This window comes from Chionomys nivalis, chromosome 2 (assembly GCF_950005125.1).
Source record: "Chionomys nivalis chromosome 2, mChiNiv1.1, whole genome shotgun sequence".
Classification (NCBI taxonomy): Eukaryota; Metazoa; Chordata; class Mammalia; order Rodentia; family Cricetidae; genus Chionomys; species Chionomys nivalis.
The window spans coordinates 36,876,226-36,897,933 of NC_080087.1; the positions used below are offsets into that span (position 1 = coordinate 36,876,226).

At 42.9% G+C, this 21,708-nt stretch overlaps 1 protein-coding gene across 1 annotated transcript in view; it reads right to left on the bottom strand.

Annotated features, from left to right (window-relative positions):
- Tmem200a (transmembrane protein 200A) overlaps positions 1-21,472 on the bottom strand; it is an 84,467-nt gene extending 62,995 nt beyond the window's left edge. The window contains exon 1 of the mRNA XM_057762047.1: positions 21,341-21,472. The gene's annotated coding sequence lies outside the window, so the exon portion shown is untranslated. The remainder of the gene's footprint in view (positions 1-21,340) is intronic.
- Positions 21,473-21,708: the final 236 nt, after the last annotated feature.

The window sequence follows — 21,708 nt, forward strand, 5'->3', positions numbered from 1 at the left end:
GGCTTACTACTTCACAGACCTCCATCTCCAAGCCCATGGGATGGTACTGCTGACTTCTGAGGAACCACAGAAGGAAATTCCTCAGCATTCAGTGTTTTTTCTCTGCACTACTTAACGTTCTTGGTTGACGTTGACAGGTCCTGCATCTTGAAATAACTCCACCTTTTCTGTAGCTGCATAATCCTAATGAACCCTGTGGAACTACTCTGCTAATGTAACTTAATCTGACAAATTCAATAATCCCTTTGACAACGTCTGGGGACACAAGGTGTCATGCATACAATGGTGTGTTGCACCCAGTTTTGAAGAGCACTGCAATGCCTCTAGTGACTGGCCTCCTGATCTAGGCACAAAGGGAGTATGGTGGGGGTCTGGAAAACTTGGTCATAATTGTATGGCTCAATGATGCCAAGAACACAGAGAAATAAGTTCCTGGAGCTATGAGATGGAGACCACCATTTGTTCCAAAAATTAATCACTCATTTCAATGCTGCTAGAGTTAGAAGTGGGTTCTACTTAGTAACTACACTGCCAACAATATCATTAAAGGAAGACCATTCTTTTTGCACTCTACTTTCAACTCTTCCTATTGTTGTAAAGGAGAATTAGGTCCTACTTTTGCTCATTACACTGCCAAGTCTGTGACAGACACACAAGGCAAATAAGTTTCTGTCACTGTGTATAGATAGGCCTATTGGTGTGAGCACAGGGCAGTATCAATTCTCCAAAAGGAGGTAGGTGAAGACTCCCTAGAAAAACAGCTGTGATTGAAGATGGATCTAGAAAAGAAGGGGAAGGAGGAGGAGGAAGAGGAGAAGAAGGAGGAAGAAGAGGAGAAGAAGGAGGAGGAGGAGGAGGAGGACGAGAAGAAGAAGAAGAAGAAGAAGAAGAAGAAGAAGAAGAAGAGGAAGAGGAAGAGGAAGAGGAAGAGGAAGAGGAAGAGGAAGAGGAAGAAGAAGAAGAAGAAGAAGAAGAAGAAGAAGAAGAAGAAGAAGAAGAAGAAGAAGAAGAAGAAGGGAAGAAGGGAAGAAAGGAAGAAAAGAAGAAAGGAAAAAAAGAAGAAAGGAAGCAAGTACGTACTACTAACTCAATAAGAATTTCCCAGCCAGGGGAGATAATAGCCGCCATACACAGTGTCTGTGTATAGAGCAGAGTGAATGAAGAAACACAGAGCCAGGAGTAGGGAACCGTCCACTTCAAGGCACCCACCACAACCCTTTACTTACATGACCTTTTATAACTGCCCCCCATCAGTCCTTCCAAAGAAGTTGCCAGAGGTCACAAGCTAAACAGGAGCTCGCGAAAGTGAAATCATTTGCCTCTTAGGAGATGATGCTCAAAGTTCTCTGGTGATTTTCAGATTATCCCTGGCAATGAACTCTTCTTGCAAACGAAGATCTTGAGAACAAGCAACTAGAAAAGTCAAGAGTGAACTCCATGCTTTTAAAACCATCTTTGAAGGAGTGCCACCTGGATAAGGCAGCCAAGTGGCAGCAGATTTTGGAAGCGGAGAGACTAGAGATGCGGTCCCATTCAAAGGCAATCAAGAAGACTGGCTAAGCAGCCTTTCAATATTAAACTGCAATTCACCATTCTTCAAGTCCTACTATGGTACCATGGGAGCTCAGTGATGAAACCCAAAGATGCTTGTGTAATCTTCAGGCTTAAAAACTTTAATGACGCCTTTAATCCCAGCACTTGGGAGGCAGAGGCAGGCGGATCTCTGTGAGTTTGAGACCAGCCTGGTCTACAAGAGCTAGTTCCAGGACAGGCTCCAAAACCACAGAGAAACCCTGTCTCGAAAAACAAAAACAAAAACAAAAAAAAAAAAAACCCACAAAACTTTAATGACAACCTTTTTTTTTTTTGTCACAGAGAGGAAAAAGGATTGTTAACTATTTTCCAGATACACTATCAAGTCCTTATGATTGTCTGGCTACTCAAGGACTGTCCCTGAGTGTTGTTACAGAAGACCGCTCTCATATTCCTGAAGCCACTGTATTTGGAGAAAGTTCGTCACTGCTGGCACAATAACTCAAGGCTGAATGATGGCTGCCCTCCACCTAACTTTAGCAATGGGCATAGATTTCTAAGAGGAAATCAACTTCCACAGACACACAAGTCCTTACTCTTCTGGAAAAGAGCTCTGGTCCCTGCCTCAAGGTTTGTCTTCAGGGATGCTTAGCAGATAGAGACAGACTTCAGGGGGGAAAGCAATAATTTGAGGAGGTTAGAATCAAAGAATAGAGAGATTGCCAATGCAGCATGCCAAGTCTAGTGCTGCCTAACACACTTCTCTGCTGTGGTTCTTTTATAACTATGGACACTTGTGCCAGGACAGAGAAGACCACTGGTCAATTTCCCTCCCAAGCACCCGTGCAAGAAAAGAAAGGTGCTAATGGTTCCACCAAAGACTAACTGATCAACAAAAGACCTAAAGCAGTTAATTGCCCCAGACTCAAGATCCAAGAACACTTTTAATTTGTGTGTGTGTGTGTGTGTGTGTGTGTGTGTGTACACTCATGTATGAACGTCTGTGTGGAGGTCACAGGTTGATACTGGGTGCCTTCTGCCATAGCACCTTTTTAAGGTAGCCTCTCATTGAACCTGAAACTCATGGAATCAGCTAGGCCGGCCAATAAGCTCCACGGATCCATTTATTTTCACTCAGCTGACCCAGAACCTAGGTTGCAAGCACATATAGCCAGGCTTGCCATTTATAGGGATCCAAACTCAGTCATGTTTGCAACAGCTGACTTTACCAAATGAGCCATATCCCCAGCCTCACTTTAGGCTTTTAAATCATAACTTCAGAGAGTACTAGGGACCTAAAAAGCCCTATTAAGTGCTTTGAAACTTCATTGTATAAATTAGGTTAATTTATGAATTTCAATATTTTAATATAATAACTTTTGGAAAACGAATAGACTGTATTAGACTATTAGAGCAAATGTAAAATAAGTGTAGCTAATCACCTCTAATTGACAGTGCTCACACGTGACTGACTTTCAATTTCTGTACATTAGTTTCATGTATTTCTGGTGGCTCTTCCTGTGTCTTTTTCTGCAGGAAAATGAGAACAAGAATATGATGTTCCCTTAGAGTTCACCATCACATGAAGCAGAGTAAGCAGAGCTCCAAATGAAGATGGTCAGCCCAAGTTCATCAACACGTTCCCTTGTCATTTTAATGACCTCAAATGCACTCATGCTAAGTCTTCTGCTAGCAACACAAGCTTTCTCTTTGAAATAATCTATTCTCCTTACAATGTCCTAGAAAATCAATATTCTACTTATGCTTAAAAGGCTATTGAGTTAAAAACTCATGCATCACAAAAATAATACATGAGCTAATAATAAATATTCAAATGCTTTAGAAACTACAGCCCTACTACATTGGAAAGAAGTAATGGGGTTGGCAGTAGGAATGAACTAGTGACCAGCGTGAGTGTAGAACTGACCTTCAGATATGCTATTCTGTCATTTTATTGAGAAGGTATAATCTGTGTGCCTGTTCCATTCTAACGGTGTCATAACTACCACAGGGGCTAAAACAAAAAGACTTGCCAGTGACTTCTACTCACATTTTGTTGAAACTATGGAAGACCACACCACAGGTTATTGTAGTAGATTTAGTTGGAGAGGGAAACAGTACCAGGTCATCACAAACAAACAAACAAAACAAAACATGTATAAACACAGCTTTATTATATGACATCAGTCATGCATCTTTTACTGAAAACATCAAACCCATCTTTGCTCCTACCCACCTGGAAAAATGCTCCAAAACACACTCCCAGGCTTAGTCTTATTCTATGGCTTTATTGCTAACGACACCTTCCAGATGACTCACTTTTACATCTCCATGATGAGTTTCTCATTTGTGTTCCAGACTCATCTGTCCAAACACCTATCTTCTTTTTCCTCTGTGCTGCTTCATCAGCATCTTACATGTAGTGTGTTCCAGAATGAACTCATACATAGAATTAGGAAGCCTTCTTCATCTCTGGCATGTACCACCTTCCCTATACTTGTATCAAGACCACGAAGTCTCCTCGACCACGGTGCTATCCATTACTGTTGTCTGCCAGGGCTACATCCAAAGCCCATCCCATCTATCCACTTCTTTGCAGCACCACTGCCACCATCGGTGATTGGTGTGGGAAGCTACTAACTCCTCCTGCGTTTCTTCTTTTTTCTTCTTCTTTTTCTCTGTGAAGCCCTGGCTGTCCCAGAACTCACTCTATATACCAGACCAGCCTAGAATTCACAGAAATCCGTTTGCCTCTACCTCCTGAGTGCTGGGATTCACAGCATGTGCCACCATTACCCAGGTCCCTCACGCATTGTTTCCCCTGTTCTTTTACACAAAATTTCAGAGTATGCGTATTAATTACTTATCTCATTGCTGTGACAATCCCTGACCAAAGCAACTTCTGGGTTTGCTTTAGCTCACAGTTGGAGGGGCAGTAGATGAAGGCAGGGAGGTCACAGCAGCAGGGGCAGCAGGAAGTCGCTGACACTGCATTTGCAAACAGGAAGCAGAGAACAATGAATTTCTCCTGTTATACAGTTCGGAAAGGCAGCTCCCAGGATGGTGAGCTCCCAGAATGACCCATATTTAGGGTGAGTCTTCCTACCTCAGCAACTCTTTACAGAGAGGCTCAGAGGTTGGCTTGCAAGGTGTTTTTGTTTGTTTGTTTTATACTATCAATCTGTCAATCAAGATTAGATATTACATGCACCTTAAATCAATGCACATCATTTCTCCTTTTTAAAAGCATTATGCTGGTCTTAGAACTAAGCATTAGATCTCGCCACTGCCCTCACAAGACTCCAGATGAGTCCTTGACTTCTTTATACCACTCTCTTAGCTCATTCTGATCCAGGGTTTTCTATAGTAATAATAATAACAACAACAACAACAACAACAACAAAAACCAAACAAAAAACAAAACAAAAAACCTCCTTTCTTTCTGAGCCCTCCTGTGCAGATTCCCACTCCCCCTGCCTCTTATCTTCCCCAGACAAGGTCTCAGTTTCCGTCCCAGTCTCAGAAGTGTTTCTAGGGAGCCCGTCTCTGGCAGACTTCATGGTGGTCACCATACTCATCACATCATTATTTATGGTTTGTTATTCTTGCCTCTACTCCTGGACTGTATAAGCTCCCTGCCCATCAGATTTTTCAAGCACCACCCACAGTCATGGCTGCAACCCCAGGAGCTCTGTCTGGGTCTCTGTTGGTCAAACGAATACTGGTGTAAGGTAGTTGTCCTGAGCATTTCCCACAGTTTCTGAAGAGTCATTAACTTTGATCTAAATGTCAGGTTTTTTCTTTCTTAATTCATACCTGTCACCCACTGAACTGGAGGACAATGATTAGGAGAAAGGCCTTGCTGGCAGCATGTTCCCACACTTAAGTCGGGAATGAAGGCCTTTGAAAAAGCCAACAGGAGCCCCAAATTTCAACTTTCACACTGTCAGCGTGTCAAGGCACACTCCTCAACTTACAACACAATTTCGCTCACAAGCAAACGAAAATATCATCAATTCAGCAGCGTCTCTGGGCTACTCTTGCTTCAAGGTCTTTATCAGCATGTCGCTCAGTGACATTTTGTCTAAGAACCTTGGGGTAGAGCTCAGTCCCATCTGGCAGGACAAGAAAGCCACGGGCCAATACGGGCTTCCTCTCGATGCATGGCTCCATCTGAGATTGGTACCAGCTGTGAGGATGAAGAGTGGAAAAGTTTCTGCTCTAGATGAAGATTCCAGGGTTGTTCCTCTGGAGACAGCCTGTGGTTCCCGTCTGGTTACAGCAGCCTCCGTGGACGCCTACACAGTTCTGTGGCACTGGTCTCCAGGGACTTCAGCATTCTAAGACAGCTGCCCTCTGACACTGTCTCTTCACCAACTCTGCACTCCCCGCCACACTGTCTGAAATATGACTCCCCAATATATCCTAACAATTTCTTCCTCACTTCATTCATGTCTCTGTTGTACGTCAGACCTCACAGTGATCTCCCTTCATAGGTTCACAGGATCCCTATCCCAGGGCTTTCTGTCCCTAGACCCTGCTTTATTCCTCTCCCATTATAATAAATCACATATGCGATGTCTCCTCCAGCTGGAATAGAAGGGTCATGGAGAACTTGACTTCCTGCAGCATTTCCAGGGCACAGGAGAGTAGACGGTGAACGCGCAGAATAAACAAGCAAAAGAAAACACGAGTGCCCCTCTGATCGGAACTGACAGTCGAGCAGGGTTGAAGCTTCAATTCCAAAGTTAGGGAACATGTGAAGGACAGGGTGGTGGGGAGCTTTGGGGGCTGTCCCCTATAGGGATCCAACGTACAGCCTGTAGAATGAAGATGAACAGAGGGCTAAGCATGCAGGCTTGTGAATAGCAAGAGTCCCTGGGTCTGCCGAGCATGCCAGCCGCTGCCTCTCCTGTCAAATGAACAGATCAGCCTCTGGCAGCCATGACAGGGGATCTCCGGAGTAATATCTGCAGAACAGCAGATCTGGGCACAGGTGGCATTGTTGCCCTGCATGGCCCTTTTCACTTATCTTCTGCAAGACGACTTTTAAGATCACTTAGCAGACTCCAAATGGCGGCAGCTGGGAATTAAGCCACATCTTCTGCCACTACCCCTCCTTTTTAGACTTAGACTCAAGGAGTCCTGTGTGGCATCTTGTTCTAAGTCTCAGTCCTGCTGAAGACACGGTCTCAACTGGTGGTTCTTGAGACCGAGGTCCTTTGACAGAAACCTCTTAATCTCCTAGCACAAGTAGAGTGGGAGACACTTAGTATTCGCTCAACAAATAGCAGGTACCGCCTAAGTCTATTTTAACACATCTCCTGAAAGACACTGAGCTAAATATTCATTAAGAAACATCACTGATTATAGTGAACCCTCCTTTAACACTCGGATCTGCAGGTGTTAGCAGAGACATTTTAACTAAAGGTCAATTCTAGGATTGGGAGTCTCCGAGGATAAGTAATTTCCACAAGTTGAGGAAGATATAACAGGACCACATGATGCTAATGGAAACTTTTTTAAGTTTTATTTTCATTTATTTATCTTTGGGTTTTTGTTGTTTGCTTATTTGAGATATGGTTTCTCTGTGTATCTATGGCTATCTAGGAACTCATTATGTAGAACAGGCTGGCCTTGAACTCACAAAGATTCTTCTCTGCCTCCCAAGTACTGAGATTAAAGACACACAACTCCACATTTGGTCTCTAAAACCTTTTTATAAATATGGATTCGCCAAGGTTTCTATTCATATAGATGTGAAGAAAGGTCCATGGAGTGCTGATTGTTTCTGTGTGTTACATTTTTATTTTCAATATTTTAATTTTTTAATTTTTGACATTTCAATTGCACTTTCATGTTACTATGGAATTCAGAGTATAGTTAATGGATATACATTTTTTAAACAATGGAAATGCTGTATCTTAAGTGTGATCATGTAACTCTGCAGACAAACTGTCTCTGTTTAACAATAGCCAGGATGTGCTGCTCCTAGTTTCTTTTGTTAGAATGTGGATTACCTGAAAAGAGATGTTGGCTAAAGCTGATGACTTAAGAGTTTTAGAGGTTTGGTGCTTCCTCCTTTTGTAACTAAGAGGATGTCTTATAGAGATGCTAATTCATGGCCTACCTGACTGCTAGATGCTTGAGCCCAGGCACCTGGCTGCCTAGGAGACAGCCTAATGTGTGTCCCCCTCTCCCCCCCCCCCCGACTCAATTCAGGTGGATATATAAAATGTTTGGAGAATAAAGAGAGATCTGGCTTTTTTCATGATGACCGTGTAAGCTGTGTCAGTTTTATTCCTCGTGACTCCGTTCCAGCCGGGTTAGGGAATCTGTGTTGGGCCCACACGGGCTCCGACAGAGTTCATATTCCACTATGATTTTTTCTTACAGTATAAAATATTTTATATAGTTAGTTTGGCAAACATTTACAAAATGGGTATAGTACACAGGCATCATGCTAGGCAAAGTTAAAAATTAATGTTTCACATTATTCAAAACTCTGTGGCATGTTGAACCATCCTTGCATCTCTGAAATGAAGCGTACTTGGTCATGGTGGATGATCTTTTTGATGTGTTCTTGGACTTGGTTTGCCAGTATTTTATTGAGTATTTTTGTATCAATGTTTATCAGTGAAATTGGTCTGTAATTCTCTTTCTTTGTTGGGTCTTTGTGTAGTTTGAGTACCAGGGTGGCTGTAGCCTCATAGAAAGAATTTGCCAGTGTTCCTTCTGTTTCTATTTTGTGGAATAATTTGAGAGTATTGTTGCTAACTCTTCTTTGAAAGTCTGCTAGAATTCTGCACTAAAACCATCTGGCCCTGGGCTGGCTTACTTACTTACTTAATTACTTTATTTATTTATATTTTTTGTGGTTGGTAGACTTTTAATGACTACTTCTAGTTCCATAGGAGTTATTGATCTGTTTTTTTGGTTTTTTTTTTTTTTTTTTTTTTGATTTTTTCCAATTTTGTGGAGTCCAGGCAAAGGGAACACTCCTCCACTGCTGGTTGGACTGCAAACTTATATAGCCACTTTGGAAGTCAGTGTGGCTGTTCCTCAAAAAACTGGGAACCAATCTACCACAAGACCCAGCTATATGCCCAAAGGATGCTCAATCATATCACAAGAACACTTGCCCAACTATGTTCATAGCAGCTTTATTTGTAAAGAACATGGAAACAACCTAGATGTCTCTTAACTGAAGAATGGATAAAGAACATGTGGTACATTTACACAATGGAGTATTACTCAGCTGTTAAAAACAAGGACACTATGAAATTAGAAGGCAAATAAATGGAACCAGAAAAAAAATATCCTGAGTGAGGTAACCCAGCAGATAAAGACAAACATGGTATATACTCACTCATAAGTGGGTATTAGCTGTAAAATAAATGATAACTATGCTATAATCCATAGACCTAGAGAGACTAGGTATCATGGAGAGTTCATGGTGGTACGCCCAGATCTCCCTTAGAAGAGGAAACAGATTTTGTGAGTGGACTGAGAGAGGGTGTGGATGGGAACATGAGCAATGGGAATGGGAACATGAGCAATTGGGGTAAGGGTATGGCATGGAGGGGGGATTTATGAGGGGACTGCTGGAGTTGGGGTGCATTTTGGGGTCAGGCAGAAGCCTGGCACAGGCGAATCTCCCAAGTCTATGAAAAGGACCCTAGCTTAGACTCCTAGCAACAGAGGATAAATAGACTGAACTGGTTGTCGCCTATGACCAGACTGGTGCCTGGCCCAGTTGTCATTGGAGAGGCATTATCTAGCAACTGATTGTAGCGGGAGCTTACGGGCCGCATTCCTGCCACCCAGCTCCCAGCTGCCTGGCTAGCTTATGCCCCAAAATAACAACACACAAATTGTATTCATTTAAACACTGCTTGGCCCATTTCTATTAATGTGTGTAGTACCACGAGGTACGCTTACCAGGAAGATTCTAGCCTATGTCCATCCTGGGTCGGAGCTTCATCTCATCTGCGGCATGGTGTCTTACCTCACTTCCTCTTCCTCCCAGCATTCTGTTCTGTTTATTCCACCCACCTATGTTCTAACCTATGAGGCCAAGCAGTTTCTTTATTAATTAACAAATGACCTTCCCACATCAACTGATGAAGTCAGATGCAGAGACCCACAAAACCTTAGGCAGAGATGAGAAATCCTGCAGATGAAGAAAAAGGAGTGTAAGGAGCCAGAGGGCTCAAGGACACTGCAGGAAGGCTCACACAATCAACTAACTTGGGCTCACAGAGACTGAACTGACAACAAGGGAGCCTACATGAGATTATCCTAGGCACTTTCCATATATGTTACAGTGCTGTAGCTTGGTCCTCTTATGGAACTCCTAACAGCGAGAATGAGGGTTGTCTCTAACTCTTTTACGGGCTTTTGTGACCTTCCTCCTTACACTGGGTCACCTTGCCCATGACGAGGTGCTTAGTCTTACTGCAACTTGATATGCCATGTTTTATTGCTACTCATAGGAGACCTGCCCTTTCCTGGATGGGATGGAAGAGGAGGAGATGGAGGCATGGAGGAATGAATGGGGTAGAGGAACTGAGAGCAGAGGATGGGGGGAGGCTGTGGCTGGGATGTGAAATAAATAGATGAGCATAAAAAGCTCTGTAGTAGACTTCAAAGCTAGTACATTCTACTGAAGCTTTATTTACATATATGTCAAATATGCATACCTATTCACTTATGCTAATTTATACATTCTGTCTATACTTAACTTGGAAGGTGAACATTGCATAACTAATATCTCCAGCCATAGAGTGAGGCACAGCTCTTCTATTTTTTAAAAAAAAAATATTTATTTATTTATTTATTATGTATACAATATTCTGTCTGTGTGTATGCCTGAAGGCCAGAAGAGGGCAGCAGACCCCATTACAGATGGTTGTGAGCCACCATGTGGTTGCTGGGAACTGAACTCAAGACCTTTGGAAGAGCAGGCAATGCTCTTAACCTCTGAGCCATCTCTCCAGCCCGGCACAGCTCTTCTTAAACATAACTAGTGATTATAGAAAACTCTCCTAAACAATCGCTGCTTTTGCTCCTGTTCTGATAGTCACGATCACAGCGAGGTACCATTTTGTATTCTTTCCCTCAATTCCTGTGTTTCATTGCTTCACTCTCACAACCCAAAGCACACCCTTACCCTGGCTTCCCAATGATCTTCTATAAAATCTCTGCTACTCTTCTCAGATACAGGGGTGGGCCCCTCGTTGTCTCATAGGTCTCAACTCAGATGTTCTAGCTGTCTGTCCTGACCATGATTTTGTGAGATTACATATTTCCTCTAGCCCCTCCTACTGCTTGAGACTGCTTTGCCTATTTGTGACCGCTACTTCCTCCATGGCAAAGGGAAGTTCAGTAACCACTTTCATTTTGCTCCCTTTCCCATCTGCAGGTACCAGCATACACTACTGATTGACTCACTTATTAATTAATGAACTTCCTGTTCAGTTCATACTTACTGCTTTATGTATGCTATCAGAACCTTCACATCTTATCACTAAGAGAATAATAAATATATAGGACATACCTTTCTACACAGACTTCTGTGTCAGCAGTGTATAAGAAGATATTCAAGCTGGGAGATGGATTCCTTGATAAAAACACTTGCTATCCAAGGATGAGGGGCTGACCTTGATTCCCAGAACCCACATTAAAAATACTGGGCACAGTGGTACATCCCTGTAATCCCAGTTCCGGAAAGGTGGAGCCAGGTAGATGCCTCATGTTGACTGGCTTTGTGGCCTAGTCATATCAGTAAGTTCAAGGTTCAGTGAGAAACCTTGGCTCAAAATACAAGATGGATAAATGATTGAGCCAGACACCCAAGGCTGATTTCTGGCTTTATGGGTAAACTTGTGGAACATGTAAACACATGAACACACATGAGCACAGTAAGATGACTCACATGTAACAAAATGGCACCTACTGAATAACATTCTCTAGGCAATTTTTTCTTAAATAGACATAAATGACTTTGGCCAAAATTGATTGAAGTGTATAAGACAGTTATGATATTTTCTTTGGAAGAAAACTAAAATAATCTTTATTTCAGTTGCAGATTATTTTATGGGAAAATGGTAGCTGTTGGCAAGATGAAATTGACATTTAAAGCCCACCTCAGAATGATGGACATAAAAAGCTCACTAGTTCTCACGTATAGTCTTAGGCAGTGTATCAAAAGAACAAAAATATCTATGGGGGTCTAAGTATATTCCAAATCACCTCTTCTTTTGATAAAACCCAAAATTCACATCTTAAAAGTCAATGCTATATCATGGTTGGTTTTTCTTTGGAAATGTACAGAACTAGAATCTTCGAAAAACTCAGCCTCATTATTTGTTTTTTCTTGGGGGAAGTCAGTGAGTAGAAACAGTCATCAGGGAAGTCCTGGGTATCTTCACATCCTTCCTCCCAGGACAGTCTTGCCCCAGTCATGTGCAGGACACTCAGTCAGGAATGAAAAACACAGGTCTGCCCTCTCTTGGTTCAAGCTTTGTGAAATTGTGTGGTCGTAAGCACATAACGCAGGGTCTCCTGGTTAGCTTTAACTGTAGCAGCTTGACACAGCCTAGAATCATCTGAAAAGAGAGCTTAAGTTGAGAAATTGTATGTATGAGGATTTATTTGTTAATAAGGTAGAGGGTCAAGCTCACTGGTCATCGTTATTGGGCCAGCCTGACTGTGGTCATCATCATTCCCTAGGCAGATGGTCCTGACCTATATTAGAAAGCTAGTTAAGCATGAGTCTGAGTGAGCCAGTGAGCAAGCAGCATCCACCACAGTTTCTACTGTGTTTCCTTAGTTGTGAGGTCCTTGGTCAGAGGCAATACTCTGTGGAACAGGAAGCTGGTTTGGATTCAAGTTCCTGCTTGCATTCCTACCCTGATGTCCTTCGGTGATGGATTGCACCCTGTAAGTGGAAATAAATCCTTCCCTCCTCTAAACTACCTTCAGTCAATGTGTTTTATCACAGCAACAGAAGGAAGCTAGCACACAGGGCATGCTCAGAAGAGCACAATGTCCTGGAACACGACACCAAGGTTACAGAGTGCAGGTTCAGGTAGAGGAACCCTCAGCCTCCATCCCCTTTATCACAAAGAATGTGAGATGACTTACTTTCAAAAATTCATTTTCCCACTCATGCATTCCTATCTGTTTGGTGAGTAACATTTGTAACATTTTTAGTACAGTGAGTGTCTCACCATGGTATTTGATAAATCTATACCTAAAAGAGCATATTTGGTAATAAAAGAAAGAAATCTACAGTTGACATATGCTAGCAGAAAACTTGAAACCAAGGGTTCTTTTGTTTACAAACAATGAACGAGGTGCTGAAGAAGTGGTGATGAGTACTAGTTGCTCTTGCAGGGGACTCAGACTCAGTTTCCAGCACCCACATGGTGGCTCACAACTGTCTGCAACTCCATTTCCAGGGGATCTGATCCAGTGCCCTCTTCTAGGCTCCTCAGGTACTGCATATGTGGGGTGCACAGAAAAACACAGTCACGGGCAAACATCTATATATTTATATTATATGCATATATCATATATATACATATATATATTATACACACATGCATGCAGTTGCATGCATGCACACACACATATCATTAAAACACAAACAAAAATCAATCAGGTAGGAAGGGCATGGTGAAAGGCATGTCCCTCCTACATTAATCACAACTTCACTTTCTATGGTAATCAGTTAAATATTAAATATCAAGGGTCTTATAAATGTATAGCCTCCCTTGGAATTATCCCTCCACATATTTTACTAAATCTACTAAAACATTTTTAGATTTATTAATGTACATAGACATGTGCATATGTAAGTGTGTGCATGTGTGCATGTGCTTGTGTGTGTTGATACTAACAAGATGGTTCAGAGACTAAAAGTACTTGTGCTTAAACATGAGGTCCTGATTTTGATCTCTGGCGATCATAAAGAGGCAGGAAAGAATTTACTCTAATGTTGTCCCCTAATCTCCATATGAAAACCATGACATTCATGTTCAGACACATACAGAGAGAGAGACAGAGACAGAGAATCTATATCTAATAGAATGCAAACTAATGCATAACATTCCTTTAAAACTAAGGAAATAGTCAAGTCTGATGACTCACACTTTTCATCCCTAAACTTGGGAAGCAAAGGCAAATGAACCTCTTGTCTACATAGTGAGTTCCAGGCCAGCCAGGGTTACAGAGATTAGACCCTGTCTCAAAGAGAAAAATAAATTATCCTGCTAGAACAAAGGTTTCACCAAAGTACTATTTACAATGCCAAATGTTTGGAAGTAGCCTTGAGGTCCATGTATAAGGGTATGGTTAATAAACCATGACATACACCATGTAACCCAATATTACACAGACATTATTAAAGTTGCCCACAATTTGGAAAGTATTTAACACATAAGGCTAAGCAAACAGTACAGGTTGTGATATTAAGTATGGAAAAAACTCATTAAAATGAGGAGATGAAAATGCCAAATGTTACGGGTGCCTTTGGGTTAGAGGATTATAGTTAAGATTTCTTCATGGATTTTTAATCCTTAATGTGTTTCCAAAATTTTAATTAAGAGTATGCTTTACTTTGCAATTAAAAGCAAAAATAATTCTTCAGAAGTAACCATCATGTTATAAATATGTGTACATGTATATGTTCTCTGGGCCCATCTGACTCTCATTACTAATGAAGGCAAAATGTGTCTCTCTGACACTAAAAATCTGCCTAGATGGAGGACTGAGGGATTTTTAATTCATGCCACATCTCAGCCTAAAGATGCTGAATTTTAAAAAGGAAATGTTTTCAGCACCTCTGGAATTAGTTTTACTTGGGTTTCATAAAATTCCAATATTCTTTTCACTCACAGCTTTAGTTTATTGTGTTCCAATCGTTATTTATGTGACTCTCTTACGATGCTATAGGACTTGGTCCCTTACCTCAAGAACCTCATAATCCAATGGGAGAATATGAACATTGTCTGACCTGAGTAATGACAAAATATCCCCTGATCATTCAATATCAAATGATTGATACTGTGTGTCTTTGTGTGTGCGTGCGTGTGTGTTTCTAGGACAGAGGTTGATATCAAGTGTCAATTGTTTTCAATTTCCTTCCATATTATTTTTTGAAACAAGGTCTTTCACTGAACCCAGAGCTCACCAATTCGGCCCACCTGGCTGGCCAAGCAAGCCTCTGGGATCCTTCTGTCCCCGTGCTGAGACTGCAGGCATAATGGGGATACAAACTCATGCTTGTGAATCACATTTCACTGACTGAACCACCTCCTCCATCCCAACCCCTGCTTCTATCAACGCCAGGGTTTGCTTCTCTAGCGATAAGCATTATGGAGACTCAGAGGCACAGCGTTATCCCCATCTCAATCTCCATTCCCGAATCACTGAATGCCTGAACAGCAGCCAAAACCGTGTCAGTGATGCCCAACCCTCCCTTACTGAGACACCTCACATTCCCCTGTGCACATTTTCCCTCCTTTTAATGAGCGGTGATAAATTTGTTCAACCCCGGAGAAGTTCCTGGTGATTTCTGGCTGCAGAGCACCGAATGCCCTCTTTCTTCTCCTGCTGCTTTCTTTTTCTCCTCTGTTCATGCACAGTCCCACACTTCCCTCCTGCTGGAGGCCTCTGGTGGCTGACCTGCATTTCAGGTGTCCTATTCCTTTCTGCCATAGCATTTATGCTCAGCTGTTGCAACTGTGTATTTCATAACGCTAGCCAGCTCGGCATTCTCCAATACTATGAAAAATTCCTTGAGCTTCACTTTTTGAAAAAGATTATGAGATTCTCACAAATAAGTTATTTTCGTATAGCTCATTACTTTTCTTACACACTTGTGTGTGCACACACACGGTGAATTGCACATACATCTAAATCAATAAAACTTTTGCGTTTGTTGCAGAATAACATTATGCCATTCATATTTCATTGTATAGTCTTTCAAGCAGGACCTTTAGTGATACTATATAGCTAGAAGGTTTCGTGTATCTACTATACTTAGCATGTCGCTAGTTGCTTTCTCTCTCTCAGTCTCTTTTTCTGTGTCTATTTCTTACTTGCCATCTTTCTAGGCAAAACATCTATATGTATGAAGGTAACCTCAGACCATGGCCATTGGCAGAGGTTTCCTTCTCTGCAACTGAAAGCAGCAACTAAAACTAACCTCTCAGGCATCTAACCTGCTGGTGTGTTCACCCTGCAGGGTGATAGTAACTCTCTACTGGTGGGAACGTCTTACTAGATAATTGCGTTTAAAAAAAAGCCAAACAAGGTCCAACTCTTTACATGGTCTGCTCTGATCTCATTCTCACGAGTCTAAAAGGTCAGCTCTTTCGTAACCAGATGTCCACAGGACTCCCCATTTCTCACTCAGACTTGAAGTTGACCTTGCCCTGCGAGGACCAGAGTGACTCCCTAGTGAATTCCAGATTCTGACAGATCTAGGATTCCGTGCCAGTTCCTTCAGATTCTTGTCTGGCTCCAGGAGTTCAGGCAAACAATATTAACCTCTCTGACCCTCATACCGTGGCTCTAAAAGGGAGGAGGTAGATCGTACTTACACTTCCAGGTCTATAGTGAAGCTTTAGTGAGATCATCTATAGATAAGGTGCACGGCAAACACATTGCAAATGTCAACTTCTCTTTGCACATAATGGCTGACAACTAATAGACTCCCCCTCTCTCTGAGATGCCCATTCCATATTCTATTGATTTGCCTTGGGAAGATGTTTAAAGTGGAGCCATATGGTCAAGTTCCTGTTCTCAGATCAACAATCAAACAGTAGCTGTTCCATTGCTCTGCCCACCTGTTCACTCTTCCGGTCCTGCCCCCATCCCTGACTCTTGCTATTATGCCAAGTCTCATACTAAGAATTTATGCATGCGAGTACTTGGCGGGAGCCTCACCATGGCACCTGTCTGACAGGTCTGTGAACAGGCACACTTGGCAACTGAATGACACTGATGTCTGGCACTTGGAATGCATATTAGAAAGTCTACTAAGCCTGCCATTCCAATTGGCCTATTACAGTGTATTGTGACATTGGCCTTGAGCAATGATATTGCACAGACTGAGGCTATTAGGGCTTACCACTTAGTGCTCACAAAATTTTAATGTGGTTATTTGCCTCCCCCAGCTTTTGGTTTTCTCACTCTAGAAGGCTTTTCAGAAGCTTAAATAATGTAATGACTTAAAGGATGCTTGTAGCAGTTTAGGGCCAAGGGAGGGGGGTCTGTTGGTAAAGTGCTTGCTGTCATTTATGAGCATGAGAATTTAGATCTCCAGCAGCCCTCTAAAAAGCTGGATGTAGCAAGCATAGATCTGGAGCCCATGGTAGGATCAGGAAAGGCAACAGGGACAAGCAGATTCTTGAAGTTTCCTGGCCAGCCAGTCTAATCAACTGGTGAATACAGATTCAGTGAGAGACTCCATCTCAGATATGAAGCTAGAGAAGGCAACCGAGGAAGAATACCCGATGTCTGCCTCTGCCTCCACACACTTGCACACTTGCACACCAGACTTGCCTGTGTGCAAAAGTACGCATCTCTGTGTAAGTGAGAACAAGTATACATGGTAACAAGTGCACTGTTTTTATCTGAGCATCATTTGCTTTGTGGACCACTTCTCTGTGATCTTCAGAGAATTGTCAGTCAAGAAGCAACCCTCGCCTTCCCATCTGACTGCTACCAAAAACCACACATAGGAAGAGCATGGCACAGATTCTATCCCAGCCTACCACGGAACACTCTTTACCATACTAAGGACCGATGCTGTGGCCACTGAAGCCTAGCACCTCAGGATCCTTCCAAAGAAGTATAAAAGGGACTTGAAAGAAACGGGACCTCTCTTCCTTACAGAGGTCAACTCAAAAGTATAGGTTTGGAGCTAATGAAAGTGACTTTCTCATCACAAAAAAAGACCTTGGGATAAAACTGATCCAGAGAGAAATGGGGGTAAGAAATGAGAGGAAGAATCTAGACAAAGTCGTGTGCATCTCAGGTTCCACCAACAACTGAAGCAAGTTCCACTTTTAGACTTTCCGTTCACATCAGCCAGCAAATTCTTTTCGACCTAATCTAGTTACATGTGCATATAATCAAATGAATCCTTGAGCAACTCACAGAAATCTCAAGGGGAGTGACTGGCAGAGGGACTGAACCATCCTCTACAACATGATGTTCAGAAGGAGGTGGTAGCAGATACAGCAGGAAGGGAGCTGCAGCCCCCATCTTCCTACTCGGCTACACTCCTTGGTTTTTGTTTTGGTGTAGTTTTTCTGTATAATTTCCTTTCTGGTGATAAAGTTTTCAAAGAATGACTTATTCCTACACATCCCACCAACAGCGTCTTGGTTCAAAGATCCTCGCCTTTATATAGTTTGTGGGTATTTCCTTTATTTTACAGTGCACTGGGAGTTCTTGGAAGAGTCTCATCAAGGACCCAGTGATAATAAGTAAATCCCATTCAGGAAATGGAACAGAAAGGGGGACTAAGGGAGGAGAAAGCATGAAACAGGAGCCACCAGAGTAAACACCATCGGTCAAAATCCAAGGCATCCGAGATGCTCTCAAACTCATAATCACACAATTTTGTTTTCTAGAATATAAATGGTTTCCCCCCAAAATTCAAGCCTCCACTAAAGTCAGACATCAGGCTTACCTCTCGCTCCCCCTTTACTCAGAATTTCCAAGGCAGGCTTAGCTTCTCTTCCATCACCAGCAGTTCTGCGGAGAGGCAGTCGAGTTGCACTTTGCTAGCATGTTTTGTAGCACCAGCCTGGCCTCCATCACCTTTCTGCTCTAATTGCCTCTGGAGGTTGTTAGGAAAATCAATTGCTATCATTTGCGAAAACTCATGGACAACCATCAAAGACCGAGCGAAAGTTGGTGTTTGCACTTTGATTTTCCTGTCAACTGGGATCACCATGATGGAGCACATGCCCCAGGCTAGACTGCTTTCATTTCCAGCTGTTAGGCATTGTCCTTCCCCCATACCCACAAAACTTGTATCCCGGATCCCTCCAGCCCTGGCACTACAAGCCGCACACCGTCACATTCAGATTTTTATTCCATATTCTTAATTCCACCAGAACTCATCACATAGCGTTATTTCGGAGAATGTAAAGGTCTCTAATCCGAGGTCACTCCGCAGAGGAGGACAACAGGGACTGGAAAGGCCAAACAACTTGTACGATGCTACATTATCAGTAGCTAAGTCAAGATGGCAGCTCCCCAAACAGTGCCAGTTGGGATCTGCTTGAACTGCTCTGGTGTCTGCACCAGACTCCTGGTGTCCACAGACACCCCAACACTTGATGTGCTTCAAAGCCTGGGCTATGTTTACCAGTTTCCTCCTCACCAGCCTAGCTCCTGTCTCTGACATTTGACCTCTCACCGAGTGCTCGTTGGCCTTCTGAGTGTCTGGGTACGTATCAGACACTAGCAGGCAACGCCCACCTTCAGTCCAGGGACAAGCAGATTAATTTGATACAATTGCAAGTCTCATATTCCTGGATAGCATCAAGGATTCATCCCATCTCAGGTTCGTTTTTCTTCCCCTTACACAAGTTCTTTTTCCAAATATACTTCACTTGATAACTACAGCCTGTACTGTCTCCTATTTAGGGAGAGAAACACTACAAGAAATATATTTTTAAACCACCTCATATTTTAAATTCTACGTTCTGGATGATAAACAATGTAAGAACTTTTGACTTCCTGAGAACACTTCCTTTTTAAAATCTCATTTTTAAAAAGAAATGCAAAAAGTGACATCTGCTTATTTTTGTTCTTATTTCCACAGGCAACATATGAGTTTCTTTTTCTTTTTATTGAGTTTGGGTGAGAACTAGTTTAGCCAATCATTTCAGATTCTCTCCTCCCAATGTCAGTTGTCTTTCTATGTGCAATGAACCATTGTCAAAATCTAGAAACTATGAGAGTTCAAATGTAGCAATCCAACTCTTGGCACATTTAAAAGCATATCTAAGCCGGGCAGTGGTGGCGCACGCCTTTAATCCCAGCACTCGGGAGGCAGAGGCAGGCGGATCTCTGTGAGTTCGAGACCAGCCTGGTCTACAAGAGCTAGTTCCAGGACAGGCTCCAAAACCACAGAGAAACCCTGTCTCGAAAAAAAACCAAAAAAAAAAAGAAAAAAAAAAAGAAAAAAAAAAGAAAAGCATATCTAAAAATTGCACTACCATAAAAGTGACAAGGACAGCAATCCTCCCTCACCAGGGGCTCCTGAACATCCAGTTCTTTCTGATTCTAAGCATCATATGGATACTTTGTATTTACCCAGGCAAGCCTCAGAAGCAACAGGTTAAGTTACTCTGTACCAGTCCCCTGGAACTAATATTCAGAGCCTTTCTATGTACCAACTCTCTTACCAAAGGCTTTCCCAGCCTAGCTACAAAGATAATTATGGCCCTGGTTACAAATTATCTCATAATTATGAGATGTCTGGTAGGGTTGTTAAAGAAAAGTTATAAACACCCCAGTATCTATTTTTAAAATTCAAAATGCAACATTAAGTTGTTGAAGCATGGGGGGGGAGCAGTTTCCACTTAATTGGAAGCACTAGTTTTTCTTTCAGAAGACAGCCTGTCCCTCACTTAAGCTGTCTTGAAAGGCAGGGAAGTACGAGCAGATGCTTCAGTGTGGGGGACCAGCAGCGTGGAAATTAAGAGAGCCTTAAAAAGTTTCAGGATACATTCTCCTTTTCAGAATGAAAAAATGCCCTAATAGCAACAGTCAAGTCAGAAAGGAAAGGTCATTTTATGTGTTTTCGTCGGGCAGCAAATGGGTAACATCTAAGAACAACAACAACAACAACAACAAAAAGAAAACTATGAAACTTAGTTTGACTACAAAAGGAAATTGTTCGATACAAATTGCATTTACTGTTTCCTGAGAAGAAAAGATGGTAAGAAGGTAAGCCAGGCATATTTAGTTTTGAAATACACCAGACTAAGGTGTACAGGGACTGAACCCTGTGACTCAAATGTATCTGCCTATCAGAACAATGAGCACAGGAACTGATCGAAGCTACTTAATTGTGTCTGGGTATCTACCTTTCTCTCTGACATTATCAATGCTTAGCAGTGAACAAAGATTCGCTTCTTAACACACACAAACACACACGCATACTCACGCGCACACACACATACTCTTCAATTTTTTTTTTTTAGGCAGCAAACACAGAATGCCTGCGCCTTCATAACGTGCAGTGTTAGTGTGAACAATCAATTATTGCAAAACAATCAACGAAGCAAACCTGTGAGTTCTTTCACTAAAGGCAGACAGACTCTGTTGGGAGAAGAGTCGTGCTGAATCCTACAGATAATTGTCTCTCCTCTTCGTTTTTCTTATGTAGACAAGACCACACTGAAATACTGTTCTAAGAACCCCTGCCCACACTTTGTTCCTCCATAGATTTACGCCTTAGACATCCTCACAAAGAATGCTGACTCTGGAACCTAGACAAAGGAGGGTGTAGCTCGGAGAAGACACAGAGCCAGGGGCTCCCAACTGCTCACAGGCTGCCCCGCACCACCTCTCCTGTGCTCCAGGGACCAAGAAGTCTGGAACTGATGGCGGACTTGGTTCATTCCCCAAACTTTGGGAGTCACTGTTTCCCCTAACTCTGCAGGCTAAAGCGGAGGGGAGGACAGTGGGCTACAGAAGCCCAGAATACCGCTTCAGGGTTCGCCCATCCACCTCGGCAAGTCCCTCAGCACCCTGGTGGTCCCCTCACCTGTCCTGAGCGTCGTGTCTCGGGGCTTCGGTGGCCTCTCGGGGTTCTTCGCTCCAGCAGCTGTCGCGACGGTGTGCGCCTCCGGGGACCAGCGTGGGAGGCGGCGGGGTGGGGGGCGTCAGGCGGAATATGGGCAACCGCGGGCAGCCCCGGTCTCACACCCCATCCTCGCGGGGCTCAGGCTGAGGACGCCGTGCGGTCACCGCGGGAGGATGAGTCAGGCAAGGGTGCGGGCGCCCTGACTCGCGCATCTGGGGGACGCGGCCGCCGCCATCCAACGCGGGGAGACTCAGCACCCCTGCCCTCCCACAGTACCGGTGGGACACCGCTAGCGAGGCCAGAACGAGAGGATCGCAACTAAGGCGTCT